This window comes from Tursiops truncatus, chromosome 13 (genome assembly GCF_011762595.2).
Source record: "Tursiops truncatus isolate mTurTru1 chromosome 13, mTurTru1.mat.Y, whole genome shotgun sequence".
Lineage (NCBI taxonomy): Eukaryota > Metazoa > Chordata > Mammalia > Artiodactyla > Delphinidae > Tursiops > Tursiops truncatus.
Window position 1 is genome coordinate 76,532,631 of NC_047046.1, and position 9,022 is coordinate 76,541,652.

Sequence of the window (9,022 nt, forward strand, 5' to 3'; positions counted from 1 at the left end):
TACAGAACACCTACTGAACGCTGGCAGAAGACCTCAGACCTCCCAAAAGGCAAGAAACCCCCCACGTACCTGGGTAGGGCAAAATAAAAAAGAATAAACAGAGACAAAAGGATAGGGACGGGACCTGCACCAGTGGGAGGGAGCCGTTTCCACACACTAGGAGCCCCTTCGCGGGTGGAGACTGCGGGTGGCGGAGGGGGGGAGCTTCGAAGCCGCGGAGGAGAGCAGAACAACAGGGGTGCGGAGGGCAAAGCGGAGAGATTCCCGCACAGAGGATCGGGGCCGACCAGCACTCACCAGCCCGAGAGGCTTGTCTGCTCACCCGCCGGGGCGGGCGGCGTGAACACAGCCTTAAGGGGTTAGTGCACCACGGCTAGCCGGGAGGGAGTCCGGGGAAAAGTCTGGAGCTGCCGAAGAGGCAAGAGACTTTTTCTTACCTCTTTGTTTCCTGGTGCGCGAGGAGAGGGGATTAAGAACGCTGCTTAAAGGAGCTCCAGAGACGGGCGCGAGCCGCGGCTAAAAGCGCAGACCTCAGAGACGGGCATGAGACACTAAGGCTGCTGCTGCTGCCGCCACCAAGAAGCCTGTGTGCGAGCACAGGTCACTCTCCACACCCCCCTTCCGGGGAGCCTGTGCAGCCCGCCACGGCCAGGGTCCCGGGGTCCAGGGACAACTTCCCCGAGAGAACGCACGGCACGCCTCAGGCTGGTGCAACGTCACGCCGGCCTCTGCCGCCGCAGGCCCGCCCCGCACTCCGTGCCCCTCCCTCCCCCGGCCTGAGAGAGCCAGAGCCCCCGAATCAGCGGCTCCTTTAACCCCGTCCTGTCTGAGCGAAGAACAGACGCCCTCAGGCAACCTACACGCAGAGGCGGGGCCAAATCCAAAGCTGAGCCCCGGGAGCTGTGAGAACAAAGAAGAGAAAGGGAAATCTCTCCCAGCAGCCTCAGGAGCAGCGGATTAAAGCTCCACAATCAACTTGATGTACCTGCATCTGTGGAATACGTGAATACACAAGGAATCATCCCAAATTGAGGAGGTGGACTTTGGGAGCAAGATCTATGATTTTTTCCCCTTTTCCTCTTTTTGTGAGTGTGTATGTGTATGCTTCTGTGTGAGATTTTGTCTGTATAGCTTTGCTTCCACCATTTGTCCTAAGGTTCTATCAGTCCGTTGTTTGTTTTTTTTTCTTTTCCTCTTAATAATTATTTTTTTATTTTAATAACTTTATTATATTTTATCTTACTTTATTTTACTTTATCTTCTTTCTTTCTTTTTTCCTTCCTTCCCTCCTTCCTTCCTTCCTCCCTCCCTCCCTCCCTTCTTTCTTTCTTTCTTTCTACTTCTACTAATTCTTTCTTTCTACTTTTTCTCCCTTTTATTCTGAGCCATGTGGATGAAAGGCTCTTGGAGTTGCAGCCAGGAGTCAGTGCTGTGCCTCTGAGGTGGGAGAGCCAACTTCAGGACACGGGTCCACAAGAGACCTCCCAGCTCCACATAATATCAAACGGCGAAAATCTCCCAGAGATCTCCATCTCAACACCAGCACCCAGCTTCACTCAACGACCAGCAAGCTACAGTGCTGGACATCCTATGCCAAACAACTAGCAAGACAGGAACACAACCACACCCATTAGCAGAGAGGCTGCCTAAAATCATAATAAGTCCACAGACACCCCAAAACACACCACCAGACGTGGACCTTCCCACCAGAAAGACAAGATCCAGCCTCATCCACCAGAACACAGGCACTAGTCCCCTCCACCAGGAAGCCTACACAACCCACTGAACCAACCTTAGCCACTGGGGACAGACACCAAAAACAATGGGAATTACAAACCTGCAGACTGCAAAAAGGAGACCCCAAACACGGTAAGATAAGCAAAATGAGAAGACAGGGAAACACAGAGCAGATGAAGGAGCAAGATAAAAACCCACCAGACCTAACAAATGAAGAGGAAACAGGCAGTCTACCTTAAAAAGAATTCAGAATAATGATAGTAAAGATGATCCAAAATCTTGGAAATAGAATAGACAAAATGCAAGAAACATTTAACAAGGACCTAGAAGAACTAAAGATGAAATAAACAATGATGAACAACACAATAAATGAAATTAAAAATACCCTAGATGGGATCAATAGCAGAATAACTGAGGCAGAAGAACGGATAAGTGACCTGGAAGACAAAATAGTGGAAATAACTACTGCAGAGCAGAATAAAGAAAAAAGAATGAAAAGAACTGAGGACAGTCTCAGAGACCTCTGGGACAACATTAAATGCACCAACATTTGAATTATAGGGGTTCCAGAAGAAGAAGAGAAAAAGAAAGGGACTGAGAAAATATTTGAAGCGATTATAGTTGAAAACTTCCCTAATATGGGAAAGGAAATAGTTAATCAAGTCCAGGAAGCACAGAGAGTCCCATACAGGATAAATCCAAGGAGAAATACGCCAAGATACATATTAATCCAACTGTCAAAAATTAAATACAAAGAAAGCATATTAAAAGCAGCAAGGGAAAAACAACAAATAACACACAAGGGAATCCCCATAAGGTTAACTGCTGATCTTTCAGAAGAAACTCTGCAAGCCAGAAGGGACTGGCAGGACATATTTAAAGTGATGAAGGAGAAAAACCTGCAACCAAGATTACTCTACCCAGCAAGGATCTCATTCAGATTTGATGGACAAATTAAAACCTTTACAGACAAGCAAAAGCTGAGAGAGTTCAGCACCACCAAACCAGCTTTACAACAACTGCTAAAGGAACTTTTCTAGGCAAGAAACACAAGAGAAGGAAAAGACCTACAATAACGAACCCAAAACAATTAAGAAAATGGGAATAGGAACATACATATCGATAATTACCTTAAATGTAAATGGACTAAATGCTCCCACCAAAAGACACAGATTGGCTGAATGGATACAAAAACAAGACCCATATATTTGCTATCTACAAGAGACCCGCTTCAGACCTAGAGACACATACAGACTGAAAGTAAGGGGATGGAAAAAGATATTTCATGCAAATGGAAACCAAAAGAAAGCTGGAGTAGCAATTCTCATAACAGACAAAACAGACTTTAAAATAAAGACTATTAGAAGAGACAAAGAAGGACACTACATAATGATCAAGGGATCAATCCAAGAAGAAGATATAACAATTGCAAATATTTATGCACCCAACACAGGAGCACCTCAATACATAAGGCAAATACTAACAGCCATAAAAGGGGAAATCGACAGTAACACATTCATAGTAGGGGACTTTAACACCCCACTTTCACCAATGGACAGATCATCCAAAATGAAAATAAATAAGGAAACATAAGCTTTAAATGATACATTAAATAAGACGGACTTAATTGATATTTATAGGACATTCCATCCAAAAACAACAGAATACACATTCTTCTCAAGTGCTCATGGAACAGTCTCCAGGATAGATCATATCTTGGGTCACAAATCAAGCCTTGGTAAATTTAAGAAAATTGAAATTGTATCAAGTATCTTTTCCGACCAAAACACTATGAGACTAGATATCAATTACAGGAAAAGATCTGTAAAAACTACAAACACATGGAGGCTAAACAACACACTAATTAATAACGAAGTGATCACTGAAGAAATCAAAGAGGTAATCAAAAAATACCTAGAAACAAATGACAATGGAGACACGACGACCCAAAATCTATGGGATGCAGCAAAAGCAGTTCTAAGAGGGAAGTTTATAGCAATACAATCCTACCTTAACAAACAGGAAACATCTCAAATAAACAACCTAACCTTACACCTAAAGCAATTAGAGGAAGAACAAAAAAACCCCAAAGTTAGCAGAAGGAAAGAAATCATAAAGATCAGATGAGAAATAAATGAAAAAGAAATGAAGGAAACGATAGCAAAAATCAATAAGACTAAAAGCTGGTTCTTTGAGAGATAAACAAAACTGATAAACCATTAGCCAGCTCATCAAGAAAAAAAGGGAGAAGACTCAATAGAATTAGAAATGAAAAAGAAGTAACAACTGACACTGCAGAAATAAAAAAAGATTATGAAAGATTACTACAAGCAACTCTATGCCAATAAAATGGACAACCTGGAAGAAATGGACAAATTCTTAGATATGCACAACCTGCCAAGACTGAATCAGGAAGAAATAGAAAATATGAACAGACCAATCACAAGCACTGAAATTGAAACTGTGATTAAAAATCTTCCAACAAACAAAAGCCCAGGACCAGATGGCTTCACAGGCGAATTCTATCAAACATTTAGAGAAGAGCTAACACCTATCCTTCTAAAACTCTTCCAAAATATAGCAGAGGGAGGAACACTCCCAAACTCATTCTATGAGGCCACCATCACCCTGATACCAAAACCAGACAAGGATGTCACAAAGAAAGAAAACTACAGGCCAATATCACTGATGAACATAGATGCAAAAATCCTCAACAAAATACTAGCAAACAGAATGCAACAGCACATTAAACGGATCATGCACCATGATCAAGTGGGGTTTATTCCAGGAATGCAAGGATTCTTCAATATACGCAAATCAATCAACGTGATACACCATATTAACAAATTGAAGGAGAAAAGCCATATGATCATCTCAATAGATGCAGAGAAAGCTTTTGACAAAATTCAACACCCATTTATGATAAAAACCTTGAAGAAAGTAGGCATAGAGGGAACTTTCCTCAATATAATAAAGGCCATATATGACAAACCCACTGCTAACATCGTCCTCAATGGTGAAAAACTGAAAGCATTTCCACTAAGATCAGGAACAAGACAAGGTTGCCCACTCTCACCACTCTTATTCAACATAGTTTTGGAAGTTTTAGCCACAGCAATCAGAGAAGAAAAGGAAATAAAAGGAATCCAAATCGGAAAAGAAGAAGTAAAGCTGTCACTGTTTGCAGATGACATGATACTATACATAGACAATCCTAAAGATGCTACCAGAAAACTACTAGAGCTAATCAATGAATCTGGTAAAGTAGCAGGATACAAAATTAATGCACAGAAATCTCTGGCATTCCTATACACTAATGATGAAAAATCTGAAAGTGAAATGAAGGAAACACTCCCATTTACCATTGCAACAAAAAGAATAAAATATCTAGGAATAAACCTACCTAAGGAGACAAAAGACCTGTATGCAGAAAATTATAAGACACTGATGAAAGAAATTAAAGATGATACAAATAGATGGAGAGATATACCATGTTCTTGGATTGGAAGAATCAACATTGTGAAAATGACTCTACTACCCAAGGCAATCTACAGATTCAATGTAATCCCTATCAAACTACCTCTGGCATTTTTCACAGAACTAGAACAAAAAATTTCACAATTTGTATGGAAACACAAAAGACCCCGAATAGCCAAAGCAATATTGAGAATGAAAAATGGAGCTGGAGGAATCAGGCTCCCTAACTTCAGACTATACTACAAAGCTACAGTAATCAAGACAGTATGGTACTGGCACAAAAACAGAAATATAGATCCATGGAACAGGATAGAAGGCCCAGAGATAAACCCACGCACATATGGTCACCTTATCTTTGATAAAGGAGGCAGAAAAGGAGGCAGCCTCTTCAATAAGTGGTGCTGGGAAAACTGGACAGGTACATGTAAAAGTATGAGATTAGATCACTCCCTAACACCATACACAAAAATAGGCTCAAAATGGAATAAAGACCTAAATGTAAGGCCAGAAACTATCAAACTCTTAGAGGAAAACATAGGCAGAACACTCTGTGACATAAATCACAGCAAGATCCTTTTAGACCCACCTCCTAGAGAAATGGAAATAAAAACAAAAATAAACAAATGGGACCTAATGAAACTTCAATGCTTTTGAACAGCAAAGGAAACCATAAACAGGACCAAAAGACAACCCTCAGAATGGGAGAAGATATTTGCAAATGAAGCAACTGACAAAGGATTAATCTCCAAAATATACAAGCAGCTCATGCAGCTAAATAACAAAAAAACAAACAACCCAATCCAGAAATGGGCAGAAGACCTAAATAGACATTTCTCCAAAGAAGATATACAGACTGCCAACAAACACATGAAAGAATGCTCAACATCACTAATCATTAGAGAAATGCAAGTCAAAACTACAATGAGATATCATCTCACACCAGTCAGAATGGCCATCATCAAAAAATCTAGAAACAATAAATGCTGGAGAGGGTGTGGAGAAAAGGGAATCCTCTTGCACTGTTGGTGGGAATGTAAATTGATACAGCCGCTGTTGGAGAACATTATGGAGGTTCTTTAAAAAACTACAAATAGAACTACCATATGACCCAGCAATCCCACTACTGGGCATATACCCTGAGAAAACCATAAGTCAAAAAGTGTCATGTACCAAAATGTTCATTGCAGCTCTATTTACAATAGCCCGGAGATGGAAACAACCTAAATGTCCATCATCAGATGAATGGATAAAGATGTGGCACATATATACAATGGAATATTACTCAGCCATAAAAAGAAACGAAATTGAGCTATTTGTAATGAGGTGGGTAGACCTAGAGTCTGTCATACAGAGTGAAGTAAGTCAGAAAGAGAAAGACAAATACCGTATGCTAACACATATATATGGAATTTAAGAAAAAAAAAGTCATGAAGAACCTAGGGGTAAGACAGGAATAAAGACACAGACCTACTAGAGAATGGACTTGAGGATATGGGGAGGCGGAAGGGCAAGCTGTGACAAAGCGAGAGAGAGGCATGGACATATATACACGACCAAACGTAAGGCAGATAGCTAGTGGGAAGCAGCCGCATAGCACAGGGAGATCAGCTTGGTGCTTTGTGACCGCCTGGAGGGGTGGGATAGGGAGGGTAGGAGGGAGACACAAGAGGGAAGAGATATGGGAACATATGTGTATGTATAACTGATTCACTTTGTTATAAAGCAGAAACTAACACACCATTGTAAAGCAATTATACTCCAGTAAAGATGTAAAAAAAAATAATAATCACAGTCTGTTAATCTCCTTTGTTGCCAGGAAAAACAAAACTACCAAAAAAAACTTGACTGTGAATGGAAGGATGGAAAAGCAGGGCAGCAGCTACAGAGTATAGAAGTAAGGAAGTTGTGGGGTGTTGTGTTTATTTGTTTGTGTTAATATGGGAGAGCCTGAGTATATTTATGAGATAAGAAGACTCCAAAGAAGTAAAAGAGATAAAGTTACAGGAGATGACTAATGGAACCATGTCCTAGAGAAGAAAGAAGTCTACTTTCCTTGAAACAGAAGGGGTAGAGATATGGTAGGCCCCATGAAGGGGACCACGGGCCACCCCTCCATTACTGGGAGTAAAGAGGAAAGATATTCCCTTTGCCACTATCTGTCAGAGACCAGGAGAACTAATCCCTATATGATCTTTATCCCATTCATGTTTAGTTAATGATGTGTCAGGGCTGTGGTTCCTTTAAGCTTTTCCAGAGTAGGAACTCTCTGACCCAGTGTAAACCTGAGATGGCAAGGATACTCGTCAGAATTGTTCTGTGATGCTCTAGACTGGAGGGTCTCCATTTATCTCTGACTCCTAATTAGCCTTCTCAGTTCCCCTCTAGAAGCTGAATTGCACAGACTTTTGGGTCAGGGATAGTTACTTGGATTTGAACTTCAACTTGGCTCTTTGAACCTGTGCACAGGCACTAGACCCACTGTTTCATAATGCAGAGGCTTGAGAGTTGCGTCCTCATGTGTCTGCCCTGGGCAAGGTATTGCAAAGGATGCATGCTACCAGATGGTATTACTGTGATTAAAAACAACCACCTAGAACATTAAAAAGTAGAACTTTTACAATATTTTTTAATAAGCAATGTAGCAACCATCGATAGCTTTTGAAAAACAATGAGGCTTGCTTATTATTTCATACCAAAGTACTTTAAAAAAGAGGTTAATTACTTACATATTTTTTTTAAAGTCTGGTGCTCCAAATGTGGTGAACTTTTCTGTGATCCTAAGTGGCTAATTAGTAGTAGAAAATCTAGCATGTATTCTTCAAAATAAATAGTCGATTGCCTTTAGGTAAAGGTACATCTTACCTATGAATGAGAAATCAACTGCTTTTGAAAGAGTGTAGACTGATTATTTTGAGATCATCTATATGGATATTTTCCATTATATGATTTTATTGCTAAAAAGATATTAACAATTTCATATTTGGGCACTTAAAAACTTGGAAACATAATTTTCTAAACTTCATTAAAATCTTAGAAGGAGAAAAGATTTGGTGGGCTTCAAACTGTCAAAAATATTTAAAATATGATAGTTTAAAAATTTTGGTTTGCAAGAACAAATGATTTTCAAGAGGATAAAGAGATTTTTACCAGTTAGATTTTAACCAGAAATCTTTGCATAATTAGTATGTGGATGAAAATCAAATGTCAGTGTTTAGTAAGTACAACTAATAATGGCTTTATTCCATTTTTAAATCAACCCATTTCCTGAGAAGCCTTTTCTTATGATAGCTATCAATCCAAGTTTAGAAATAAACTGAACTTAAACCAGGTCTTCAAATTACTGTATTTCAAAGCTTTAAACTAAGATTAAAACAGGCAAACATATATTCAATTACATTGATCTCATTAAATTTTAAAATAATTTTGGTAAGCACAAAAATGTACTTCTAATAAAAGTGTTTTTCTTATCTTAAAATTTTTTGTTTACGTGTTTTATAGCGTGCATAATATATTAGTATTTAGCATAAAGTACATGTAAATTCGATAGTGGAGACGCATGCTTAAAAATTGTTTTGATGGGACGTCCTACCAAAACAGTTTGGAAACCACTGGCTTTAGGAAGATTTAACCTCTGGTTTTGCTTTTAGTTAATTTTCAAAGTGGAGTTCCGATTCTGAAGCTGCTCTTGCATACACGCGTACTAACCCAGGAAAACAAACCAATGCTCCAACTGGCTAAGTCTTCCCCAAACACCCTCAGGGGACGGGTTACTTGCCTCCCCCGCCACGCCGTCTGCTCTCAGGCCGCG

General features: G+C 40.0%; 1 long non-coding RNA gene across 1 annotated transcript in view; it reads right to left on the reverse strand.

Annotated features, from left to right (window-relative positions):
- Positions 1-8,650, reverse strand: part of LOC117307710 (uncharacterized) — a 75,800-nt gene extending 67,150 nt beyond the window's left edge. Inside the window, exon 1 of the long non-coding RNA XR_004521602.2 lies at positions 7,941-8,650. This is a non-coding gene — a long non-coding RNA (uncharacterized lncRNA). The remainder of the gene's footprint in view (positions 1-7,940) is intronic.
- Between the last annotated feature and the right edge of the window lie 372 nt (positions 8,651-9,022).